The sequence below is a fragment of the Ambystoma mexicanum genome, chromosome 4q, assembly GCF_040938575.1.
Source record: "Ambystoma mexicanum isolate Mex_15411 chromosome 4q, UKY_AmexF1_1, whole genome shotgun sequence".
Classification (NCBI taxonomy): domain Eukaryota; kingdom Metazoa; phylum Chordata; class Amphibia; order Caudata; family Ambystomatidae; genus Ambystoma; species Ambystoma mexicanum.
Genome location: NC_090928.1, coordinates 1,293,928,601 through 1,293,956,319, shown reverse-complemented (window position 1 = coordinate 1,293,956,319; position 27,719 = coordinate 1,293,928,601). Strand labels below are relative to the sequence as shown.

General features: G+C 46.3%; 1 protein-coding gene across 1 annotated transcript in view; it reads left to right on the top strand.

The window, feature by feature from the left end:
- Positions 1 to 353: 353 nt before the first annotated feature.
- The window catches only part of LOC138468390 (zinc finger protein 84-like), a 97,360-nt gene continuing 69,994 nt past the window's right edge, over positions 354 to 27,719 (top strand). The window contains exon 1 of the mRNA XM_069608930.1: positions 354 to 442. The gene's annotated coding sequence lies outside the window, so the exon portion shown is untranslated. The remainder of the gene's footprint in view (positions 443 to 27,719) is intronic.

Genomic DNA, 27,719 nt, shown 5'->3' with positions numbered 1-27,719 from the left:
ACTATGAATAAATGCTATTTCTTTCCATTACCTTTCCATTTCCAAGCTACAAAACCATTATATTCAAAAAAGACAGTCACAAGGGGGCTTGTGACGTTTCCTTCCTTGAATTCGCATGTGAAATAAGTGGGGACACAGCAGAATAAATCACAAATAATGAAAGCAGCTATTATGTATATGAGCAGCTGCTTCTCCCCCCAATCAGGGCGCCGCAATGAAGCAGCTTGGCGCTTAGAAACACTGTGAATAGGGCAGGCGCTTTATAAATGCCATGTAACTGCTCGCCAAGCAGTTCAACTGCCACTGCCACTAACGGCCGGGCCGCCTGCTGCGCATGCGCAGACGCCGGGTGACGTCGGCGCGGAGCGACGCGTGCGCGTCAGTGACGCAGGAGGCAGAGAGGATAAAAGGACAGCGCCGGCGGCGGCGGAGCTGTAGACCGGTAAGAAAGAGGGCGGGGTCCTCATGGATACACATGACTGGAAGCACCATATCGTGGTCCCCGGTGCAAACTGTAGTGCACTGCATGGCCGCTCTCTGTCATTATTATACAAGAGGCAATGTTAGGAGTGGGGTTTTCCGAGCAGCGCCTAGTGTGGCCGGAATCACTTCCAGGCACTTCTACACTCGGCAGGTGATCCGGCGATATGTCCAGTAGCACGCACTTTGGATACGCGTGGTTTGTTGCTCTGGCTCTTAAATCTCGTATTTCCTTGTCATTTAGTTTTGGACACATATATTTGTAACGTTGGCTTATGAAGAACATTAGAGTGGGCAAGACAATGCAAACAAGTGATTATTTTGCTAGCTGAAGCGTTGCTTTTGTTGTTTAATTTCATTTTTTTGTGCTCCTTTTGTTCAAACTACACAAATGCTTTTAATTCAAAGCTACCGCCGATGATTATATTTCCTGTCTTAATAAACGAATTTCTAAGCAATGCTTGTGATATTTTTCAATATTCAAGGTGAGTTACAAAAAGCCTGTCTCCTGCAGTGACCGCAGAGTAGTGTAATAATGGGCAGTAAACTTCTGGGTGGCTGGCTCAACTCTTTATTGAGGCATAAATACCAGCAATGCACAAAACATCAACATTTAGATATTAGAGTCCCAAGGCAGCTGCCCTCAACTGTGCTGGATGCTGTGATAGTATAAAGTCTGTGGAGAGGTTTAATCACTGTAGAGGAGCGCCGGGAGCACGACCTGCTCCGTGTCCTCTCTGCTCTCTCACTCACTTTGCACATCTTGTTTCGTGGCCCAGCTCGTCCGGGTTTCTGTGCCGAAATCTTGCGAGACCTAGCGTCATGCGTATCTCTATACACCTCCCATTGAAAGCACAGAAAAGCTTATTGCATAATATAGTCATTATACTTCACAGGTCTTCTGTGCTCCCTTCTTGGCCAATCTTCCTTCCTGCCACCAGTGTCCAGTTCTTGACTAGTTTCCAGGAAGGTTTCTGATGCAACTCCTTCTGTTCCTTCCTTTATGGTCTCACTCGCGCTGGCTTCTGGTTCTCGTTCTTGTGCAATCTCTCTGGGCCCTTGCAGGGGTTGTGTTCCTCTTGTAACCTTTCTGCTTCACAATGCATCTCAAACATGGCTACTGGCTCCATGTTCAATGTGCGGCCGTCCTCGGTGCGGACATGGTTAGTCCCTCTATGAATAACTCTTATTGGATGACTGAACTTCGAACCTGTTGTTTGGTCCTTGCTTGGTAGTTGTATCTTGATCCAGTCTCCTTCCATGACTTCTCGACCTTGGGTTGTTCTTCTTTGGGAGCTCCATCGCTTCATGTGTGTCTTGCTATTTTCCAGTCTCCACACAACTTCGGTCATGTCCACTTATCATCTTCTCTTACTCTGGTCAACCATGGTGGTACCAGTGTAGACGCTGGTCTCCTCCCTCTCAACATGCGATATGGCAAAATTTGGGTGATCCCGTTGGGAGTTAACCTGTGGGCGGCAATGGCCTCTTTGACCGTTTTGAGGGGATCCATACCTGAAGCGGGTGCCAGTTGGATGGCTCCTTTAATGAACCTATTGGCTCTCTCCACAAGTCCATTGGCTTGGGGATGGTGCAGCGCAGCTTTTCTTTGATAGATGTTGTTTTTGTGCAGGAACGACTCCATGCCCCTCGACACTAGCTGTACCCCATTGTCTGTGACCAGCTCTTTAGGGAGACCTTCCCTCTGAAATATGGATGTGAGGACTTCTATGACCATGGCAGTCGTGATGTTGGGGACGAACTCTGCTTCTACCCACTTCAGATAGTCCACCAGTAGTATGCCATACTGATGCACAGACGTCATTGCCTCCAGCGATCCAATAAAGTCTAATCCCGCTTTGGACCATACTGCTTCAGGGATCTGCGTGGGGAATCATCAAAGCTTGCCTGGTCCTTAAGCGTTTATCTCCGTTTATCTCATGGCATCTCTCTATCATTGTGCAGATTTCTTGATCCATAGAGGGCCACAAGTACGCTTCCCTCAAGCTTCGCCGCATCATGGTGTTCCTTAAATGCCCTGAGTGGGCTCTACACAGAATAACTTTTATCATCACCACCGGTGGTATCACTTGATCGCTTCTTCTGCCACTTTCCAGTATGGTCTCATGCCTTCTGGTACAGACCTGGTGGGACATTCACTGTCGTTTGCCAAGTGCTTTGTGCTGGTACATCTGTGGCATTTCAATGGTTCCTTCCTTCCCCACTTCCCTTCTCTAGCATCAGCGACTGGTTTCTCCTTCTTGATCCGGAAGGCGACAGCATGTACTTCTGCTGGGCCGGGTCCACCCGCATATTCTTTCCGTCGTCCTGCGGTCTCCTCAACCGCCCTCGCAATCTCGACAGCTTCCAGCTGTAATTCCTTTTCTAAAATGAACTTGTTCTGCACTTTTCTGCTGTTGGTGTGTACCGTTAGCATGTCACAGATCAATCCTTCTGCGTTATTTCCGAAATTGCACAGTGCAGCTAACTCACGTAGCTTCGTCACATAGTCGTCCACAGGTTCAGATGCCTCCTGTTTGTGACTGTAGAACCGTATCCTGTGCAATACGGTATTTTACTTGCTGGCATAACATTTTATTATTTTCCTAACCACCTCCTTATACACGTCGTTGTCATCCGCCACTACTTCGGGCGTAAGGCTTGCAAATACCCTATGGCCTTCCACTCCTAGCGTGTTCAATAACATGGCTCTGCGCCTTGCCGCCGTGTACCCGGCTCCTCCTAGTGCTTCCAAGAACGTAGTGAATAGGGTTTGCCATTGTGGCCATGGAATGGCAGGTCTACCTGACGTTTGTAGAAAAGGCGGGGGTGGGGTTGCTCCTTGCATGGCTCTGCTTGGGTTCTTTTCCCTATCCTCGTCGCCAAATATGTACTGTAATAATGGGCAGTAAGCTTCTGGGTGGCTGGCTCAACTCTTTATTGAGGCATAAATACCAACAATGCACAAAACATCAACATATAAATATTAGAGTCCCAGGGCAGCTGACCCTCAACTGTGCAGGATGCTGTGATGGTATAAAGTCTGTGGAGAGAGTTTAATCACTCTCTGTAGAGGAGCGCCGGGAGCACGACCCGCTCCCTGTCCTCTCTCACTCGCTTTGCCCGTCTCGTTTAGTGGCCCGGCTTTTCCAGGTTTCCGTGCCGAGATCTCGCGAGACCTAGCGTCACGCGATATCTCTACACGCAGGTCACAAGGATAACATGGATGGGGCACACCGGTTAAAATACCTGAATGTCTTCGTTTGCACTACTACCTCTCCTGCTGAGCTGACTGTTGAGGAGCATTTGTTGGTGCCTGCCATAAAGAAAGATGCAGTTAGGGATAGGCGGAATCCAGAAGAAGGTGGGCTCTGAAGTGCAGGGGCATGTAGAGTAACACTACTACAGAAGAATCTTTTCCATATCATAATAACATGGTAGTGTCCTTCACATTTATTAACGTAGTGTTCTCTTTATGGCGTTGTTCTTTTACTGCAAATGCATGGGGGAAATGCTGAGAATATAACTGCTGTTAGCTGAATCTTGCATGAGCAGTAGGCAGGAGCTACCTCGGCAAAACCAGTAGCTAGCACACCGCGCACCGCCAATCTAACTTAAGCCTGAGATGCAAACACTATTTCTATCCATGATGTTTATGTCATTCTGTCTTAAATGTCCCTTGTATGTGTCCTTTAGTTGCCTTTATTCCGACGATCAAACATACAAAGCTGATTTCACATGTGTGTAAGGCACCAGTTGGCCTGATCAGTCAAAAGAAGAGTCTGGAACTGTTGGGTTGAAGCCAATACGGCTCTTCCAAGCTAGAAGTAGGAGCTATATAGTCCATAGCAATTTCAAACCAAAGGTGTACTGAATTATGAATTTATTTTATCAACATCTAGAGTTTGAATTTTGAACACATTTATTTCAGCATTTTTCATTTATGTTTAGTTAGATTTGTGGGGAGTTTGCAGAAGTGTATTTTGCAAGCAATCAAAGAAGTGTGGCACGGAACTTGATTAATCGCATCCCTGAATAAAAATAATACAAAGTGATTCTTTCGAGCAGCTAAGATGGTGTGCAACATGCGTTTCAACGTGGTGACATTTGAGATGGTGTGTAGGCTCTACTCTCAAGGAGGGTGTGAATGTGGTCCGGTAGCAGCCCAAACAGCAAAGTATAACATTTAAAAATAAAGGAAGGTCTAATTCAGGGTCTATAAAAAATATATACACTTGAATTAAACACACCATATGCAACTAAAGAGAATAACACTACAAAACCCACCCCTGTGGAAAGAATACATAATATGAAAGAGATGGAATGATGCAGCATTCTGTCTTTCACCGCTGTGTTACTACACAATCAATAACCATCATGTTTGTGAAAGGGTATGTATTGTATGTGAAAAGGGATCAAAAGTCACCTAATCGGTCTCTAAGGCCCATGGTTGGACCAGAAGCGGCAGTTGAAGTCAATACCTTCTTGCTGTTGGAGGTTTGACAGTATGAAATCAGGTTTCTTGGCACTGTGCAAGTGGTTAAAATCGGGCTTGAATGTGATGATCTCAATGGGTAGCATGCATCGAGTTGGGGTTGAGCTGAAGTTTGCTGCTGTTCGGAGCAGGATTCAAAGAATGCGTGTAGTGAGGGCCATCAGGGTCGGTTCGACAGTCAACAGATGGTTCGGTGGAAATGCTGCAGACGGAATGCACAGTTCGAAGCAAGACGATTTGATGCAGCCTTCGCAGATTGTGCTTAATGAGGCCACTGCATTCAGGAAGATGACGAACATGCCGGCATCTCGATCGTTGTGACTGCAGTGATGATCTTCACTTGAGCCAGAGCGAGTGAGGAGATCAGTGGGATGCGATGCGTCAGCGAGCTGGATTGCCGGCCCGCACAACAGCTCAAATGTATTTGAAGTGTGTCAAAGGCAGCATTGCATGTCCTGTTGGTTCGAGCACCATCAAATCGGGTATGAAGTGGTTTGGTGAAAAACAGAGACTCTGCCATATCTGGCTCTTCTGAGTGCTCAGAGCCCAATCCAGGATCTCATGGAGAAGAGGAGTGCTTCTTCTCTTTTTCTCCTAACACGGAGGAGGCTGGAAAACACCTCCAGGAGTCCTTTACCTACAGTGAGGTCCTGGCTACTCGTGTGGCTGGCAGAGAGGCAGGTCTTTCTCCATCAGCAGGTCACCCCCAAAGTGCCGGGAGGACGGTTCTGGAGCAGAGGTTGCCTCTGCCTTGGATCACCTGCCTTCAACTCATAACCAGAGGTCTCTGGAAAGGACTGCTCTCCCAGCAGGGTTCACACACATTTTTCTTGTAGTCCAAAGAGGAATTAAATGAGGAGTGGGACATCCCCTCTTTTATAGGCAAAAATCCATAAGTGATTGGACAAAAACAATCCTGCTTTAAGGGGTCCAATCCCTGTCCCTGTGACAAGTGGTCTTTGCCTTCTTGCATCATACTTTAAGTGGTTTGTGTTAAAGTAAGTGGAGGAGGCAGGAAGGAAAGAGAGGTACAGAGAGAAACAACATGGTGGCATCTTTACTCTAACCCTACCTTCTTCCAGATCCATAACAGCAAAAGCCCCTTGGCGTGAGTCTACTTCATTTGTGTAGGGTGTGCACTTTCATTCCTGTTTCCCACAGCATCTGTCATGCCACTCAGTCCAGCCCTCTTCCCTAACCCTGCCAACAAATATCTGGTCAAAACTTCCCCCATGATACCAACCTTGCCTCTCACATTCCAAAGGTCTGGGGGTAATTACATGGACCGAACTAGCAAGGAGATGGAGGGACAGAAGACTGGGACTACAGTAACCAGCAGACCACAAGATGTTTGTGTTCCGGAAGCATCTTGTTTGTGAGGCTATGTAAGTCATGGCCCCGCCCATGCTCAATATTCAGTATAGCTTAGGGCTTACCAGCACATGTATTCTGCTCCCTCCTGGATCTGCCTCGTGTTGTGCCTGCACTGGAATCTCTCCGAATTCTGCTATATCTGCAAAAGAAAGTCAGAATAATCACCACACTGTAAGACTTTGGAGAACTTTGGAGCATCTTATTTCGGCTTCAAGCTCCCGTTTCCTAGCCTTCGACTCTGCAGCAGCTCCTTTACACCTAGGAATGGGAGATAAGAATAGCGCTAATGGAACACATGCTCTGAACAATACAGTAAGACTTTAGGATTCTTTGAAAACTTGCCTTGTTCGGTTTCAGGTTCCTGTTTCTGAGCCTTGACACCATGGCAGCTCCGCACCACCTCGAAACAGGATACAAACAGCGTTAAGGTTCATTATAATTTATCATGGTGGAGCCTGAGAATTGCACATGAAGTTTAACTGGAAATAAGCAATTAGAGTAAATCAGATAGAGAATACTAGAAAACAGTTAATACCATCCAGTGATGTAACTGTAGAAAGTAGACACTGAGAAAAAAGGGGTACTAAGCCTAGAGCATCTGTACTCTTCAGCCTAGGGAAGTGCTTAGAACTACTTGTGATTGCTTAAAGAACTCAGCCTACTGACCTCCAGGTACTTGGGGAAATTATTGCGAAGTGAGAGGGGATGCTGAGGCTAATTGCTGCCGCTTCTTTCCAGACATACAGACACCCTCCACTGGATGGTAGCTGTGACCCTCAAGTCCATTACCCCATTCTCTCTACTGGATTTCAACCTCCCTTTATTTAATTGGAGGTTTTCAGTGTGTTGGATGTGATGGGGTACCCTTGACGTTCCTGTGTGACGATTCATGGGATCCCAACACTTCTCCCCAGCAAGGAGCCCTTCCCTGTGATGCTAGGGAGGTGAGCCCCCTACGCAACATTCCCCCTAGGGGTGGTGCTAAGCGGGACCTCACAGGGAGAGACCCCCCTCTTGGGGACAAGGGCTCGCATTCCATCCAGGAACTCCCTAGATACCTTATTGAGGAATCAATAAAAATATCAGAGCCTCAACACATTTACTCTAAACCAGTTATTGTAATGTTACCAAAAATGACTACCAATGAACCATTTATACTGGGAAGAATAAGAGTCTGCAAAACATGCAGAGTACTCAGTGGTTGGCAGCCAACCGCACTGGGATGAAGAAGATGGAATGAGGAATAGAGAATCCTACACAAAAGGAAAGAAGGACTGTACATCTATGCTGGGGAGCACCCAGCGTTTCCACATAAAAAGAGAAGGACAAGTGAAGATTGGCACAGGAGCCCGGGAAGTTCAAACCTGGGAAAGGAAGACAGCCAGGAGATTCCGGGACATCGTCAGGTGAGAGGATGCTGCAGACCACGAAGCAAAGGAGACACAGAAGAGTCTGGGGACCCAGCCATGTGCCCGTAAAGCAGGTGCAGGGAGTGGCATGATCCAGACCGGGTGAACCGCCTGGTCCGCAAACTGTGCCAAGACCATACCAGGAAGAGCTCCACTGAGCTGTACATCAGAGGATGAAGAAGTAAACCCAAAGGTGTTTACAGTAGCCATTCGAGCCGACCCCGCAGGAAGAACCGGTGATGCCAGCCAGATCGGAAAGGGGTAACGGGAGCAGCAGGGGATCTGGGAGGGGAACCGGGCGAGAAGAGCATATGAAACAAAGTGAAGTGTCACAGGACTATTCATTTGCGTTCCAGTACTTATGAACATTTGAAAACTAGTGAATATTATAGTAGGAAAATTCCTACTCGTCCCAGTACTTGTGATTAATGGGAAGTCAGTAAAGAACCCCAAATATTGGAGAACCCGTTGAAGCAAGTAAAGAGTACCTAAAGGGTCAGCATACTCGTTCCAGTATATGGGAACGCTTTAAAAGAAGTGAAGACGACAAAGAGTGTCATCCTGAAAGCCTCACAAAAGGGACGTTCCAGAAGAGAGTTAAGAGCATAAGGAGTCTCAGAATCCTTTGGAATTCTACCTCACCCTCATTGACTCGCACTCCGACCATCCTCGCCAGCTAAAGGGCACACTAAATGCACTCCTCCTAAACCTATGACTATCAACTCCACTCTCCCAGCTAAGAACCTTCACTGCAAAAATGTCACAAATAAGAGTCTCAAATTTTTTCTCACACTCCCCCTCCTACATTCTACACTCCACGTACTCTACCATCATCCTCCGCCTCTATTTCACACTCCAGTCACACTAATACCGGAGAAGTCCTATCTCTACTGTCACACCCTCTTGCTCCTCAGATAGTCAAGCCTATTGCCCCTTCAGTGGCCTCGTAACTTGCTGAACCCTTCAGCCTGTCTTTCCACTCTACTTGCTTTCCTTCCATTTTCAAAACGGCCATAGTCATCCCTCTCCTAAATAAAGCAAGGGGCTGACCCGAACCTGCCAGCTAACCTTCACCCTGTGCCTCTCCTTCCACACTACTCCAAAGTGCTTGAAATTGTTGTGTTGAAAGTCTTACACATTTTCTAGACACCCACAACCTTCGAGGCCTCTAACAACCAGGTTTCCGCTCCATTCACTCCTTGGAAACTGCTCGCATGAATGTTTCCAACTTCATCACCTCTGACAAAAATGTCAACCTATCCTCTATCCTAGTTCCCCTTGACCTGTCCGCTGCCTTTGACACAGTCGATCACTTTAATTGCCTAAATACTGTCGGATTTGTGATCAAGCCCTTGCCTGGATTGAATCCTACCTGCACCTCACTAGTTCTCTGTATCCTGGAGCAATCTTTCAACTCCTCTAAGTGTTGGCGTTCCATAAGGCTCTGTTTCAGGTCCTCTACTCTTTAAACTCTACACCTCTGCTCTTCGGACACTCCTCTCCTCTTTTGGGTTCTTGTTCTAACTCTTCGCGGATGGCACTCAAATCTTTTCTTTTACTGAACTCTCCTGTGATTTCGCTATCAAAACCTTCAACTGTCTCTCTGCCTTTATATATTGGATGGCTTTGCACTCTCTGATATTAAACCCCCACAAAACAGAGGTGCTATTCTTTCCTGCAAAATGCTTCCATCTCTTCCCCTGCCTATCCAGTTCCCTCCTGACACACTCCCCTACTCCTCTCCAGCTAGAAACCTCAGCATCATCTATGAATGTTCTCACACCTTCTCTACTTTCATCTCCAAAACTGCAACAGCAGCTTGCCTCAACCTCGTAAATAATAGGAAAATCAGACACCTCCTTCCTTTCAACACCGCCAAGCATTTCTTAACCACTCTTGTCTTCTCTGAACTAGAACTACTGTGCCATCATCCTGTTTGGTCTCCCCAACTGTGCTTTCTGTCCCCTCGACAAGATCATTACCTTCGCTAGCAGGACACTCTTAAATCCCCACACTTCATACCTACTTCCTCTTACCATGACAAGGCTGGATGGATGATGCAAAACAGAGCCACATTAAAATGTCTTCTCCTGGTTCACAAATCTATTCACAGTAAAGCACCACTATATCTAGCCTCCTCTATCCAACGCCACAAGCCTTCTTGTAATCTCTGCTCTGCCTCCTCTACTACCCTTGCGGCACGTTTCCCTCCCCGTGCTTCCTCTCGCTTCTGCTCTTTCTCTCTTGTTGCTCCACTTGCATGCTCTTCCCCTGGTCATCTGAGAAACAGTCAACACTGATTGTTTCAAAACCAAACTGAAAGCCTACCTCCCCGCCTCTGAGTTACCCTCTTAACCTACCTGTCATCTGCCTTCAAGGTCACTGCTTCCCGTCAAATATGATAGCCTATCTCTTTTGTGGTCAAAAGAGCATTGGTCTTCCCTTTATATAAATAAATAACATATTTTGTAAATGTGTCTTGTTATTGCATTAATAATTAGTCATTAAAACCATTCTCAGTCACTTTTGTCTATTTGTAAGTTAATAAGCTTGAACTCGAGCGTGTGGCAGGCTGTTTAGCCCAAGCTTTGTTGTTTAGCAAGAGAACCAATGTGTTGTTGCGGAAGAGAAACCGTGAAGTAGTGTGAGGGGTTTGACTAATGCACTTATTGTCCTCAACAGAGTAGTTTAATGGCCTTCTGTAGGGGAGGGATGGAGCTGGGAGAGGCCAGAGATCAGGATGGGACTGAGCGTTGATGCTGGATCTGTCCACGGAGGGCAAGGGCTTGTTAGGCACAGCCATCAGCAGGTCTCGGAGCAGCACTTGCCAGACCCAGTGTGAAGCAAAGAGTGACAATCATCGCTTCAGAGGCCCAACACCCTCAACAAGCACTTGACCGACCGATGCGGGTTCACTATGCGGAGCGTGGATGCAGAGAGGAGGGTAACTCGGCTTCCTGAGGAGAGGGTAGCCCCGCTTCCAGAGGAGAGGGTAGCTCGGCTTCCTGAGCAGAAGGTAGCTCAGCTTCCACAGTAGAGGGTAGCTCAGCTTCCATTGGAAGGACTGCAGCATAGAGAGAATATAGGAAGTCAGAGGAAGTGGGAAGGACAAGGCAACATCTGCACAGACTTTGGACATGTGGGCTCTTGTGAACATTCCTGATGGGACAGATTAGAAGTGAGGAGCTGGGGACAAGGGGCAGCTGCATTGGAGCCTGGCACCTGTGCCAGAACTTACCCGCCCACTCCTGTGGGGGAGGGGAGACTAGTTAACCAATGATGAGCCTTAAAACAGATATGTTCCTTGTTGCTCTGAAAGTATAACTAGCTTGGAGATGGGCGAGTACAGCTCATGTATATTCATGGATGGGCCTGCTCATCCATTTTCATGAGTGCATATTGGGCCAGCAGTAGGCAGCGGCCAGTAGCCCCTTCTCCACGCCACTGGCATCAAGGTTGTGCAGTAGCAGAGTTAATTAGTTTCCCGCACAACATCCGACCACTATGGATTGATTCATTAAATAAACACATGTACGGTTACCCATAAGTTTGCATCAATTTGCAGCCAACCATTATTTTTCTGGCAATATACAGCTCTATTTTGGGCTCCATATGTATAACTCCAAACACTAATTCACACTCTGAACCTAACCTATTGTCTATGGAGTCTTTAATCTTAACCCAGACTCAGATAGACTTATTCTAACGCTAACCTGACCCAACAAGCTTTTTCACACTCTAATCCCATCAGCCCAGTGTAGTATAACCCTCATACAAGCCTTGCCTAATGGTACTTCCAATCTGGCAGATCTTGCACGCTCTGCGGTCCATAGGAAATTGTGTGTCGAACGTGCCTGGAAGAGTGAAATATTGAAAAGGCAATTTAAAGGTTAAATCTGCTGCTAATGTTAGTAGAGGTCACTGTGGTTTTTCAATGCAAAATATTACGCCATCAAGTTAATTTCTCTGAGGTCGAAAGATAAATGAAGCTACTTGACCTGCAGGATTTTAGAGATTCGTTGAGGCCTGTAAGGGCTTCACTTTTTTGGTGTCACTTGGGAGTGGGGCTCCAATTTGATTTCTTTTTGTGTATTTACTTATTCATTTATTTTATTTTGTCCTTGTCCCACATAATTCCTCATGACGTCCCCAGGCCCTGTGTTTATGAAATATAACAGCATTTGTGAGTGATGGATGCTTCTGCACAATTGCTTGGGCGAAAACACAGCTAAAAAATAAATAGCTTTGTACTTTAAAAGTTACACAATTGATACAATCACACTGCGCATGCACTTCAAGTAATTTTTTATATGAGTAGAATTGGTGGATAGGTTTCAGCCGACACGTGTTTCGAGCACAGCTCTTCTTCTGCTTACATTTCCTGTTATGTCCACTCGGGTTGGAAAATTACTGTACCGATTCACAAACATAACCGATCTGTGGTTGCATATCTCAATAGTGTGGAAGTTATATATCCCCGCAATTGCGGAATGATAATCAGCGGATAGATGCTTTTCAGCAACTGAGCATTTTCGTGACGCATGCAGGGTTCATGCTTCTCAGTGGTTCTCCAGAAAACCTGAAATATACAGATGTGTGAATCTGCTAAACTGGAAAAATGCTCTTCTTGGAATGGAGGTGCGATCACCAAATCAGAATTACCACAATGCCCTGTTACTTCCTCCATGCTGGGGATCTGACAGGTCCTGACATGAAGCTATACCCCATTGAGCTATCTGAGTGGATGTTACAACTGTCAATCACACTGGCCTGTCTCTCTTTCACTCTATTTTCTATATTGGCTGCAACTGACTTGAGTTAGGACTTTTCCCTGGAGACTCACTCTCAGGGGGAGGTGGTCCACCTGAGTATTGCCTGGACTTTTCCCTGGAGATTCACTCTCCGGGGGAGGTGGTCCACCTGAGCCTTGCCTGTTGACAGGTGGGGCCTGTTGAAAAAAGATCTGTTGTGGCCCATTCTAGTATTCCTGTTCACTGGTTGCAGAGGCCAGTGCCTATTTTGCAGTGAGGGCTGCCTGCATGAGGGCCTGTAGAGCAAATGGTCAAAGAATTATGGAAACATTGGGGTTAAAGTGATGAATGCCCTGTTTGTCGTGTGCAGTGTTGTTGTACATACTGCAGCAGCTGCTGTTTATATTACTGATGCCTAGAGAAGGAACTGACCTCTGGAGGGAGTCTGAGGTACACAGGGGCCCGAGACAAGAGACTTGTCCATATGCTAAGCTTCCTTCAGGTGCGTTTATAATCTGTGCCCCGCCTTGTGGTGTTTGTTGCATTGCAATTACAGTTGGAAACCATATTTCTGAATGGACATATGGGTTAGTGCATGCAAAGGGATTATTTGAACTTTTTCCATAATAAAGGTGGGTGGTGGCACACTATAAGTTATAGTCCCTTCATGCGTACTGTGACTCGACTCCCAACAACCAGGGACAGAGCATAATCATGTACCTGCTCACACCTCGCTAGATGAAAGGGTTACACTGGTCCCCTGGAGGCTCTCAGACCAGTAAGGCCATCAAATATGCTCTGAAAATTGGAGCTGATTGTCACTTTAACAACGATACTTGCGTTGTTATAGAAGCACCTGCATAAGCAGACCTGGAGGGCTCAAACAGTCTAAATGCACTGGAAAGCAATCTGTATTGGAAATCAGGAAAGCAACAGTTCCAGATCTCAGTGGTTGTGCGGAATGGACAAGGCTCAGGCAGTCAAGCTCACCCGGGTCTATACCCAACCATCCCAGGCCTTCCTCTTCCATCTCCAAGGAAGTGTGGCAGTCAAGCTATACCCAACCATCCCAGGCCTTCCTCTTCCATCTCCAAGGAAGTGTGGCAGTCAAGCTCACCCGGGTCTATACCCAACCATCCCAGGCCTTCCTCTTCCATCTCCAAGGAAGTGTGGCAGTCAAGCTCACCCGGGTCTATACCCAACCATCCAGGCCTTCCTCTTCCACCTCCAAGGAAGTGTGGCAGTCAAGCTCATCCGGGTCTATACCCAACCATCCAGGCCTTCCTCTTCCACCTCCAAGGAAGTGTGGCAGTCAAGCTCACCCGGGTCTATACCCAACCATCCCAGGCCTTCCTCTTCCACCTCCAAGGAAGTGTGGCAGTCAAGCTCACCCGGGTCTATACCCAACCATCCAGGCCTTCCTCTTCCACCTCCAAGGAAGTGTGGCAGTCAAGCTCACCCGGGTCTATACCCAACCATCCAGGCCTTCCTCTTCCATCTCCAAGGAAGTGTGGCAGTCAAGCTCACCCGGGTCTATACCCAACCATCCCAGGCCTTCCTCTTCCACCTCCAAGGAAGTGTGGCAGTCAAGCTCACCCGGGTCTATACCCAACCATCCAGGCCTTCCTCTTCCATCTCCAAGGAAGTGTGGCTTTCCTGTCCCTTACCTCTTCACTTCCAGGTGCAGTGCTGAAGCCTGACCTTCTCCTTGAGGTCACTGGACCCCCTGGCCCAGGATGCAGATGTGTGTGACTCCTAGACCAAACCACTGCTTTGCATTACTTCACCTCCTCCTTTCCTCGTCACATTACTTACTCCACGAAGGGTGTCTGCATTCCCACACAGTTATCCACACACATCCTGTAATGAAAGGGATAGAAGCCCCTTTCCCTGCTGTCCCGTCCTGTGTTTTTCTGTCCCCTGAGACAGCCATGAAGAATACTAGGACCAGGCTGAAGTCGTGCTGTTGGGACCTTTTGGACTGGCACCGCCACTCATCAGCCCCATGTTTTTCCTCCTATTCTGGACCACGCTGTTGCAGCCACTGGTGTGAGATTGGGGATAGGATGGCAGCAGACGCTTGTTTTCTGGCCACATTAGCAGGCCAAAGTCAGTACTAAGCAGTTTAGGTGCCCATGCGCAGGCCAGATTATAGCATCCAGCAATACCTGGAGGCAACGGGGACAGAGGGACAACCCACCCAGAGTCCTCTGAAAAACCACAAAGAAAAATAATGAACCCTAGGGTTAATGTGTGGGGATAACGTCATGATGGGGCAAATAAAACATGTTTTACTTATGATCTGCAAAGGAAAACACCCTAATCCCGCACCCTCATTTAACTGTTTGCCCGACCTCGATGATCAATATATTTATTTTATTTTTCATCAACTGGGGGCTGCACACTTGCACAGACCCCCTTTTGCACTTCTAGTCCAACTATCATAGCAACTGTACTTCAAGATTTATTTGTATTTTTTCCACTTTTACAAGAGCTGTGGTTTGTAGGAACACGGCCATCAACCTTTTGTCTTCAATTATCCTCTATAGTACAATCTAAGTACTAGTCAATTTTACTGAAATCACTTCTTAAAAACCTTCCAACACTCATTCAGTTCTCGGTGTAAAGCAGGTGATTTTGTTTATTTCATGGACGACAAAGGAGGTGTACAATCTGCGTCGAGCAGATCGGGGGGGGGGTGCTCTATTAATGATCACAGGTCCATTCTCATTATAACATTTGCAGCACAATTCCTCCCAGTAAGAAGACAGACGTCTTCAGTTACTCCTGAACCGTCCCCAGGATTCTTGGCCAGCTGTTTTGTTGCATATCCTCTTGAATGCTCAGGAGTTCAGAATTCAGATAGTCTTCCACCACATCATGCAATGTCCCATTGCAGTATTCCTCTGGAATCCATTACTCAATGTATGAGCTATATCTGGCAATCTCTCGCTGTTACCCTGCTTAGAGTGCCTGATATGTGCAGCTCCCCACTTTTAGCATCTGTGAGCTGTTCTCCAGAGATCAGTCCTGTTGCTTGTTATAAAAGGCGATCTAACTTCCCCCCCTGGTATAATCGGATCAGCTACTTCCCTTTTCTTTCTTCCTCTGCACAACTCCTCATTCTGCTGCTGAAGGTGGATAGCTGCACCCACTGAACAGTTCAGAAACTGAGTCGTGATCTGAAATACAGACAAGGAAATAGTCAAAGCGAGTTTCCTAATGTGGTGGTGTGACAAACCTGAGGGTGTGCTCACTTCCTCCTCCTCAACACACTCTGCTCGGTTGGCCAGGCAAAGCCCATCGCTTTTGGATCCTGACGCTGGGGGTGGATATGCGAGGGAGGATCACCTGGGTGGAGGGGCCTTGGGGAGTGAGGGGAGGATGTCTTCTGCAGAGACATGGCATCCACCATTCTCTTTTTCTAATGAACCTTCAGTCCCAGAAGCGTTCATAGGGTACTGTCGACTGCTCCCATTTCTTTCCTTTCCAAATGACCATCGGAAATACCATTATTATAAAAAGACGTGGAAGAGAACAAATATGCCAACCAGGGAGCAAATAACCAGGAATAATACACCCCAGCATTCCATTTTTATCCCTTCGACACACACCAACCGTCCCACACTCATATGCCTTTATGACTGGGACGAGGAAAAGGCAACTCGGAGTGATGCACACTTCTAGTCAATTTCACCACTGTGGTACTGAGATGAGGAAAAGGACTGGAGGAGAACCATTGCGAGTGTCGGGCTTGTCCCGTTAATAGGTGTAACTGTGGTCAGGCAAAGGACTTGCACCTGCAACCAAACGAGAGGCCAGAGGTGCATAAATGTAGAGACTGGCAGAGAAGAAGGGGGAACCTGCCTGGTGAGAAGGACGCAGCTGCGAGGCAAGGAGCAGGCTAGAGAGGGGCTGGTGGAGAGGACACCATGTATTTTCAGAGGGTCGGAGCCCATGCAGTCCGCTGTGACGCGTTTTCCCAGCTGGAGCACACAGAAAACTCTGAACTGCCATGGGCCACTGCAGAAAGGTTCACAGGTGGCGAGTGCTGCTCGTTGCAACTCCCGACGAGTACCTGGGAAGCAAGTGGAAGCCAGAGAACAGGAAGAAGACGTTTGGAAGCGTGAGCGAGCACTGGTGAGTGTTAGAAAGGGAGCACTCGTACCGGGCCGCTCAAGGGGCGGGACTTGGACATATGATGTTGCCGATCGAACTGAAACGACTTAGATTAGGGTATGGAGGCTAAATAGAAAAATACAAAATCACGCAAAGTACATTTGAAATGCAACAGCATTTATTGATTACCAAACTAAAGAGAAGAGATGGAAATTATGTGAAAATAGAGCACGAGTGGAAACTGAATAGTGTGCAGTTATGAAAGCAACGGAAATAGTTAAGAAGCATTTTCTTTGAACAAAATGAAAGCCTGTAATGAGCACTTATGAATTAAATGAGAAGCAAGCGTGAAAAACTAGCTGATAAACTTTACTGGACAATCATTCTGTGGTGTTCACACCACAGAATGAATGGAATACAAGTGTAGCAAAGCCAAGAGACGGCCAAGGTGAAAGCTAAAGCAAACGTTGGCTACTGACACAGGTACAGGGAGAAACCCTGTGTTGGCCAGGGAAACCACGAGCATCACAAAGTGCCATGGGTCATCGGCTGCATGACGTGTAATGGGTGGACCATGTGGTCTGACAACTGCGCCTTGACCGAGTAGGTATCCCGACTGGGATAACACCCAGCTGTATTTGGGTTAGCGCCCAACCCTCCGGCAGGATTACCGCCGGACCACGGGTTGGGCAGTAACTGTAATTCCCCATTCCCCACTGGGTCTGTTGGACCCAGTGGGGAATGTTTGGCGCAATTACCACCAGCGGTATTACTGCACAGTAATTGGACCGAAAATCAGCATTTATCTGGCGCATGTATCCCCCACCTTAGAGCTCGAGATTAGAGAGGGTATAGCTCTGCATTAATTCAGAGGAAGAGGCATAGGAAACATTAGAAACCAGGAGAGTGAACAAGACAACAAGGATACATGAAACGGATTTAGATTTTTGAATTGACAGTTGCAGCAGCCCGTTTACAGTGGGTTACATGGACCCATGCTGGGCGCCCTTGCAACTTAAGTTGAGTTTGATACCAATAGAACTTGCAGAGGCCTGTTCCATCATGGAGCGAAAGAGAACTTCCTCTGTATCTTCAGCAGAACAAAATCATTTGGTTGCAGTGAAAGTCTCGTCATAAGTGGTTCTCCAGGCAGAGCTGCCTTGACTTGGTTGTGCACAAAACTGACAGAAGAGTATAATGATTTCAAGTACCCTAGTAATTAATTGCCTGTCAAAAGCAGGTTAGCAACTGCTTTTACAAGTGGAGATAACAGTAATTGCATAGGTCGGCCATACAATAAAACATAGGGGCCGATCCCTGTTTTATTGGTGGGAGTAGTTCATATACTGAACAATACTGTAATGCGTCACCAGTAGATAGTCATTCTATACTGGGACAAGTGGCATCTTTAATGTTGCTGCGGAGCAGGGTTACACTGCACCTCCTGCCCTTCCCAAGATGGCACCCATGGGACGACACGTACATTGCATCATGATGTCATGTGCCCATCGCAACCTGGCGCCGACTCCAAGACGCTGATAATTCTGAACGCCAAATAGTTAACTGGTAAGGTCCCCCAGGCTAATTGTGTCTCAGCACTTGAATACTGACGTTCCTTCCTTGCTCCTATCTTCCCCTTTGACCTTCTGATTACTTCCTTAACCCCCAGCCTGTTACCTGGTCTCTGCCTCTGCTCCTTGCCTGCTGTCTGACGTGTTCCTCTTGTGTTTCTCACCAGTCTTCCTGGTCTTCATTTGTGCGAACCTTCTTGTTGTGGCACAGCCTTCTATCCTATTGAGGCACAACTTCCATCCTGTTGAGGCGCAGCCTTCCATCCTGTTGAGGCGCAGCCTTCCATCCTGTTGAGACACAGCCTTCCATCCTGTTGAGGTGCAGCCTTCCATCCTGTTCTGCCGCAGCCTGACATCCTGTTCTGGTACAGCCTTCCATCCAGTTCTGGTGCACTCTCTATCTGGTTCTGGCACTGACTTCCATCCTCCTCCGGGGCAGACTTCCATTCTGGCCCTGACAATTGAGAGGTATTTCTTCCATTCAAGGGCTTTCCTTTCTCCAAGACCCTGGCCAACCATGACTTACATGTAATAAAAGTCCTTCAGTGATTACAAGAAAACCATCTTTTCACCAAGCCCGAGAAATTTGTGTTTGAGCCAACCTTGGTAACTTACCTTGGATACATTCTTTCACCATCAGAAATTGCTATGGATCCTCGAAAGGTTAACCTGATCGTTAATTGGCCAGCACCTCGCGATGTTAAGGAAATTCAACGATTCGTTGGGTTGTCAGACTTTAATAGAAAGTTTATTCTAGGATTCTCTCGCATCGCACTACCCATCTCATGGAATTTCCCTACCAAAAACTAAGATCTGTCTCTATTAGGATGTCAAAAACTGTCCTTGTGTCCAAACATTCTATCCTGACCCTCGCACTACAAACCAAATTATAAGGTGAAAAGGGAAATGTCTTTAACCTGGTGATTGCAAAAAAGAGTTCACAAAGAAATATAGAACAGCTCCAACATAAGAATTCCCCAAGGTAAAAGAACCTTGGTTCCATAGTGTGAGTCCGTTGCCCTGGTTTCTTTCTGAGTTCAAATACAAAAGGTATTCCAAAGTCAAAATAAGATTGTAATTCCAGGGGAATTCTCTTCTCCTGGATCTTGTCTCAGATTAATTAATCCTTTCAACACATAAATTCAGCAAGAATAGCAAACCCTGGTTCCAGAGTTTTATTCCCTTACCCTGGATTCTTCCCTAACACCAAAGTTATCTTGGCTTGTTCTTGATGTCTTTCTCGGTTTATAATAGTACTATTTGGATTCTTCAACACTATACCAATGATTCTTGGTTTAACAATTCTTCGGGTCTTTCTTGGCGCACAAAAATCCTTTTTGTTACAAAGCTCCTTAGTCTTCTTTTGTTCAACAAACACAGTCTTCTTTTGTTCAACAAACACAGTCCTTTCTTGGGACTTTCTTTAGATTTGCAACTGCCTGGTACACTCCCCTACCAGGACTTCTCATGTACTTGTAGCCGCCTGGTTTACTCGCCTGCCAGGTCTTCTCACATTCATAGGTAAACAGTCCCTCTTAATTCCACAATTGCATACATCTTCTTTGGTTCTGTATATCAGGTTTTTTCAACATTCGCCCTTGGCTTCCCTCAAATCGGCATTCCAGACTCTTATATATGGCTGGGGTTTGTATTTGCAATATACCTTCTTGGTTTGCAAACAATCTCCTCAATGTCTCGGTGGCTTTAAAGTTTACAAATTGTGTTTGGCACGGCTGCCAAAATGCCTTGGGGTCCCACTTTGCTTGGATTGACTCATTGCCTCTGTGTGGCGTCCTCTATCCCCTACGTGCTTACGCAACAAAGCTTTTGCACCTGCTTTCCACTCTGGAATGCTTCCACGTCGTTCGTGTTCCTTGGAGCTTCCTATCAGCTCATCTGTCTTCCTTCAGGTGACGGTAAGTTAAGAGTTGCTTTCTCTGACTGCTAAACGCCCAGGAATCTTCCCTCTGTTCCTGGTGTGTCTGCGGAATGTCCTACTTGCTCAACGTTTCTCCGCCTCTTTGCTGGCGAGTCTTTTACTCCGCCTCATTGGGTTGTGCTTCCAGGGACCACACGCCTCGCAGGGAGCTACGATAACTTCTTCCAAATAGCAGCAGCCTCTTGCAATTAGGGTTCAATCTTTAAATTTCCCACACACAGGTGCCTTGTGAAAACAACTAGCATGTTCATTGAGCTTGAGGCTCTTTCTGCTCTGTATTGCTCTGTTCCCCCTCCTTGTCCCATTACTTGGGAATTGTGGGAGATGAAGTCCCTTGATGTTGACTGATGTAAATGACTTGAAAAATTACTTGCAATCTTTCCAACTGATGAGCCAGTATTACATGGATGAGAATTAGCACTGGAAAATACAGTCTTGGAGCTTTTACCCTTTTGTCCAGGGATGGAAGTATGGTTTAAAGGATTTTGGAAAAAGGTTTCTCTGTTTTTCCTAAAAGGGGTTGAAGATGTATGGCAATAGGCCATTAGGGTATTGGGTTTCAATGGGTCTTCTTCATGGGCAAATGGGGGATAGCATGTCTCACCCAATGAAGCCATGATATCTCCCCAGACGCTGTCTCCTCCCATGTGATCTTCCCTCATGTAGCAGCCCCCAGGGTCAGGATCAGGTAGTGGCTGCCATCCCCTGGCCACATGGCAGGAGGCAACTGCTGGGGAATCCGTGATGGCTCTGTTGGATTCATCACAGTGGCGTTCCGTGGAGCCAACCGGCTCATGAGGGAGAAGGGAAGCTCGCTGTGAGAAAGAACACGCTGCAGAGACTCCAGAAGCCAAGAGAAGATTCAGTGTGTTTGCAGGTGTTAGGAGGCAGCCTCCACCTTAATGGAGCCGGGGAAGACACTGGAGAGCCCAGCAGCAAGCAAGGGCAGGGAGGCCGAGATGCAGCAAGGATGACACTGAATGCTTGATGCCGGCTTACCGCAGGAGAGACGAAATACGCCAGGAAGAAACAGTGAGTTCATAAAAGGAAAGCAGGGACACTGGGGCGTATTGGCAGACATGCCAAACACCATCATACAATATAATAAAAGGCCAGATGCGTGTTTGTCCGATGCAGCCATGTACAGTAGAGACTGCCCGCTTCGCCTGTTGTCACCGCTAGAGGGACCTGTTGCCTTAGGAAATATATATACCCCATAACATATTAACACTCTGAAAATGTCTCTCCTCATGCACCTTTGCCCGTGTACACAGGCTTTCACGCTAGTTAAGGAATTAAATAGCCCTTGAAAGAACACATACAAGTGAACTTTGCTATAAAAGGGGAAAAGTAACCAGATTAATAGACTTAGAACTGTGTGAGTGTATGCAATACACATGTGAAAAAAGTCCTGGCAGAACCCTATACCAGGCAGATACAGTATCAGAAAAAGCGAATGCAAGAGACTATCAATATTGAGAATGTGCATCGCGCCCACAAAAGTAAGCCCTGGCATGAGGGCTGTTAGGGAGACTTATTGAGAATGTGCATCGCGCCCACAAAAGTAAGCCCTGGCATGAGGGCTGTTAGGGAGACTTATTGAGAATGTGCATCGCGCCCACAAAAGTAAGCCCTGGCATGAGGGCTGTTAGGGAGACTTATTGAGAATGTGCATCGCGCCCACAAAAGTAAGCCCTGGCATGAGGGCTGTTAGGGAGACTTATTGAGAATGTGCATCGCGCCCACAAAAGTAAGCCCTGGCATGAGGGCTGTTAGGGAGACTTATTGAGAATGTGCATCGCGCCCACAAAAGTAAGCCCTGGCATGAGGGCTGTTAGGGAGACTCATCATTGCTATGCTTCACCCCCTTTCGTAGTGAGACCCCCAGCACTTTTTGCTGGACCTCTCAACCCTTTTCTCTAAATCCTGAATGAGCAGAGCCTTTTTCCACTCATTCATTCTTGTGGGCTCTGTCTTTTGGAACTCATTCTTTATATTCTACCTGTACTATGGAATCTGTCTGCTCCATAGCTCCTAAAGGCATATGTATTTGTCTATTGCAGCACACAGCTCCTTATGGGCAGTGGTGCTGGGCACCCATAAGGTCCTCCTTTAAGATTCTTTTTTTATATCCTCAAGTAACTACAGTTATGAAGGATAGAGAGATACTTAGTATCTCTCCAGAAAATCTATAGTCTAAGGGATTGGCACACACCACCTTATGTGGAGTGCCAAAGGGATACCTAGTATCTCCCTTCTCTCTACTCCTGGGACCTTTTAGTCACATAGACAATCTCCTAGTTGTGGCTGGTGGCAGTGGACATTTTCTACCAACTATTGTGTATTCTTTGTACCGCAGGCTATGTCCATAGCCTCGGTAGTGCACAATAGGGGCACCCGAGTACCAACTGGTCAGCCAGGTACAAATTAAATTGCATGGCAGCAAGGATACAATCTTGTTTAACTCCTCGATTGGTGTTAATCAGGTTAGAAAGACTCCATTGTCCATCCAAGCGGACTTTAACGCTGGTGCCTTGATGTAAAAATGTTAGCTTGGACTATGCGTGTCTATAAGTTTCTGCCATGGGCGATTGTGCAAGATGGTATCAAAAGCTGCACTGGAGTCAATGTATGCTGCGTATACCACTTCTGATACCAATGTAATGATGTCCAGCGTCCCTGATTTTATTTTTTTGGAATCTCGTTTGATTGGGGGGGGGGTATGTTGTTACTAATAATTCAGTCATTTAATTGGTTTAGCAGTGGCCTTGCAAATAATGTTCCCAGGGATATCAAGCTTTGCTAACAACCGGTAGTTGGTGGGATTTTCCAAAAGCCTTTTTTATGTATCACTGAGATACTACTTTCATGCCAAGTAGATGGTTATTTGCCATGTATACCCATATTCACAAAGAGGATGTGAAGTGCTGCTGCCCAGGCACAGGGTGAGACGTTCAATAGTGCATTGCAAGGGCTATCTGGGCCGACAGCTCTGGAGGAATCCAGTTTTAAGATAATAGCTACAATTTCGTTGATTGATGCTTTACATACCCAGATAGTGGATATTTTGCTTACTGGCACATTTGCTGTTTCCGGGGCTCCCAAGGTGTTTGCAATATGGGAATGCCAGACTTCCTCAGGTACACTAATTATTGGAAGGTCAGTGCTGCAACTGTGTTGCAGGGTGAAATGAAAGATCTGATACTCAAGTAAGGATAGTGAACTTCTTTACTAAGTTGCAGTGACAAGGTATATAAATCAGGTAAATCCAAGGGTAAGTAAGTAGGAAGGTACACAGGAAACATCCACCATCCTCCTCTGTACAAGGTTGCTTCACTCCAACTGACCTTCATGGAGCTTACAGGGGCAGGCACACCACAACATTCCATAGGAATAACATTCCATCGGGCATTCTCTCAGGCAAGCATTCATGCAGGACCAATGCAGGGAACATAAGACACAACAAACTGCTCCTCACAACCTTCCATATTCCTGTGTTGTTCCCTGCCTTAGCATAGGATGCTAATTCTTGCCATTTTCGTATTTCGCTATTCGTCTTATGCCTCCGCAGCCAAGCAGCAGTGATTTCACTTTGCAGCTTTAATCTGTGATGTTATTGTGTTACTGGTTTGGGGACCTGATTTCTCTAACCGAATCATATTGATGGTTTGCCGCAAATTTCTTTTGGCCTCCTGGATTATGCAATCATACGTATTTTGATGTTTACTAGTGAGGTTCCAGCGTTCTGCTGCACTCATATATGTGTGGTTCCTGTGAATGGTTTCTTTAATACGTTTCGTTATTTGATAGACTGCAAACCCTCATCTATCGCTGGATTTGTATAACGTATATAGTATTGGCCTATTTCAGTCTCCACCAGAGCAGTTGCGTTGGCAAGGTTGGATGGATTCCATCGTATACAATTTAATCCTTTTGTTACAGATATATTTCCATTCAGGTCATGATCACAGTTAGTGGTAGTAGAGTGTAATCGTACACAGAGAGGTAAATGATCACTCTCCTCACGAGTTAGTATAGACATATTGACTACCGGGGTGAGTGCGGCATGATTAACAAATACAAAGTCTATGGTGGAGGCCCTTCTTCCTCCTACCCGCGTGCAAGCCTCATCTGCATCCCCAGCACAGTGGCCATTCAGCATTTCACCCCATGCCTTTCCTTGGGCATTTTGAGGGTAGAGATCAGCAGGGCCAGACCTATCAAAATGTGTAGTTGGTACAATGTGAGATCCAATTTTCGAGTTGAAATCACCTACAATCCAGCGTGGAGTTTTTGGATCTAGTTGATCGATGGTCTTAGCAACTACCGGTATGTTGTTTTTATGTGACCTTGAGTACGCTGGATTATATATTTATAATAGCTATTTCTTCTCTACAAGCTAGATCGGTGGTTATCATGACAGTGAATACCTCCTTGGTGGCAGTTCAGTTAAGGTGTTTGTAATGCGGCATGGATGCCGAACTATTATAAGTAGCCCCCCCTTTGGGCGGCCAAGCGGTCCTTTTACTGCAGCTATTTGAATATTACTTCTGCCATCTATTTCACATGTGTCACACATCCAGCTTTCTTGTAATGCAACAATATCATAAAGTGCTATATGCATTAATAGTCCAGTGTCAGCGGTTAAATGGATAGACCCTCTGGTGTTCCAAGATAGGAAAATATGATTTCAGCGTGAGGGTTTCTTGAAGTGAACTTTAAAGGCTTTTGGTAGCCATTGCCAATTTCCATTGAGGCTGTTGGCACAGTCCTCCTCACTATCATGTACATTTTGACTTCTACTGCCATGCGTAGACTTTGTATTTACTGTAACAGATGTCATTGGATTAGTGTCTGTGATTATAGCTGCGCCCATATCATCATATGGTGTTGTCTCAGAGTGTGTGATTTTAGAAGAATATTTGTGCAGCATTATGTTCACAATTCTGCAACTATAACCTAGTCTAAATAGATCGAGTTAGTACTGCATAAGATAGTCAAGTGTCAGTTTGTTGTTAACCATATATTAGAAGTCACAATAGAGGTGTATAATTCTTGGTCAACTATCTTTATGTCCTCTGGGGTTATGCCTCGAAGAGGAACTACACTATGGAATAAGCGCAAAACAACCGAGCTATTTAGAGGCGGATGTATTGTGTCAGTGAGTAAGGGGCATAGTTGTAAAGCATGGTTTCCAGCTACACTTGTGTGGTCAGCACTGCTGTCATTTCTACTTCCTACACTACTTATTATTTTGTTTGTATAAGTGTTCCTCTGTTTGGTTTCCTTCACAAAAAGACACTGGACATCTTTGAGCGCCCACTCTTCTGTTCCATTGTATGTGCAGAGTTTTCTTGCCTGACGCAGTTTGGTGTTCACAGCTGTTTTACTATTAATATTCTCTTTTTGTGTAATAACATTGCACGTGCTCATAAAACTGCAAATGTCGTGGGTAGATCTTGTATACTATGGTGCCAGCTATTTTCGATGAGGGTTTCTCCACTAGATTCATTGGCTGAGTTTTCTCAGTAGATTTGGGAAATTTTGGGGTTTTCGTTTTCTTGAGGGCGTTTATTGGGTCATTCATGGCCACAGGAGTAGTTTGATTCTCCTCTAATGCGACTATCGCCAGGTCAGTGGAATCTTCTCTTAGAATACAGGCATTCTTAGTGTGCTGGTACGAGGATTTCTGATACATAATTGCCTGTGAGATCTTCTTCCGTTTCTTTTTAGGCGGGCACACAGGGACTGTGGGTTTGAGGGCCAGTTGTTGCAGATGTTGTAGTGCCTTGTGGGTGGTTTGAAATATCACTGACTTTTGAATGATCTTTGGTGAGTACCTCAGTCACATGGGACGGAGACACAGGTATTTTTTCTGTGTTTGTACTTTGATCAGTTTGTTGTTTCCTGTGACGATGAATGCTCTTATGCAAGAGCAGAGATTGGATATCTAATTTGTTTTCTATACGCACGCATCGTTCTACAACCAAAGACAATAATGCTTCAAAGATTTCAAACATCGCGTTAGAGTTTAAACTAGCAGGACTTACATTACTTGAATTTGCTATTGGTTCATAATCAGGGTGGTTGGAACTTTTATCTGTCAAGTCAATTGTCACGGCTTAGTCACAGCTGTTACTTTATCTCGATCTTCTGCAGTGTGGTCCAGATTTCCACTCGGTAGGATTCACAGAGGAATATGCTGAATGCCGGGCATCTAATAAGTCAATGTGGGTGTTAGTATGAATCGGGGTGTGAGCTAAGGTGAACGGACACTCATCCGCATTCTCTGTGTCTAAGATGCATGGATGCTGTGCTACACTCACTGTAGCTACACTCTCTGCTGCACTTTCTATTCGGTGTAAAGATTCGTAAGTTTGACCTGTATGGTTTCTGGCATGCGACTGGAGGGGATTACTTCTTCAATAACTACAGTAGGTACAGTGATTACACAGTCGCACAGCGCCACTACAGCGCCTCAGATCGGTATGTTGGCGTCAGGGAGTATCTTTTCGAGGAGCGCAGCCCGATGTAGATCGGCATTTACCATGAAGGTGTTTGTATGGGTGTATATATCTAGGCTGGCATCAAGATCGATCACATCAACGGGATTACTAACTAACTGATTAGAGTTAACAGCGCTGGTCTCCTCAGCGCTAAGTACTGTTGATGAATCGCTGTCCACCGGAAGCACAGCTCTAGGTGGGGGAGGAGGGGAGGTAAAGGCGACTGATGGGTACTAGTTGTTGCTGGGGATATAGGTTGTGTGGTAACCAGGACAGGAGAACACAAATTCTGTTTGATTAGTTTCGAGCCCATACAAGCTAATCTTTCTTTGAATAATATTTCGTTATTTTGGGTGTCAGTTTGCCACCAAGCTCATTCGATATGATTTTAGGTGCACATGTTCTCCAGTGACACAGCGGATATGTACAACTCGTGACTGATGGCGGCGGTGACAGCTGCAAAGGGGCCCTAGAGGTGTCTGGAGTGGAAGAAGACATTGGGTCTCATTACGTGTCCGGCAGTAACTGTGCTGGTAAAACCGGTACGTTGCCGCCATACCTGTAAGTGTATGGTGCCACTGGGCTATTCCAAGTCCGGTGGCCGGGAAGTCAGGCACCGGTAATTTTGTTAGTCCCTATTCCCATGGAGTACCATGGGAGTGGGGACATGGGAGCACTGTTAACAATGGTGCCGGTGCTCCCGTGAACTCTGCGAGCGGGTGCTCTCCCACCTGGCAGGTCTGACCCTTCCGAGCAGCAGGGGGCATGGCTTCAATGTGCAACACTTGGCTTGCCTGCAGTTATAGTCATCTTCAGGTTCCGACAAGGCAATACAAGCTGCTCCTGTTTGGTGTTGGTATGCTTCGGCCGTCCTCCTCCCAGTCTGGTGCCACAGGATGCAGAAACGAAAGAACAGTGCAAATAAGGCTGAACCATGTATTTCACGGCACAACAACATCACACAGCAGTGTGGCACAGTCAACTGTCCACATTAGTTGCATTGAGGCATAGAAAAAGCAAGTTCTCACTTAGCGCAATTAATGGCCCAAGGAACAAGCATTGAAAAGACAATAAA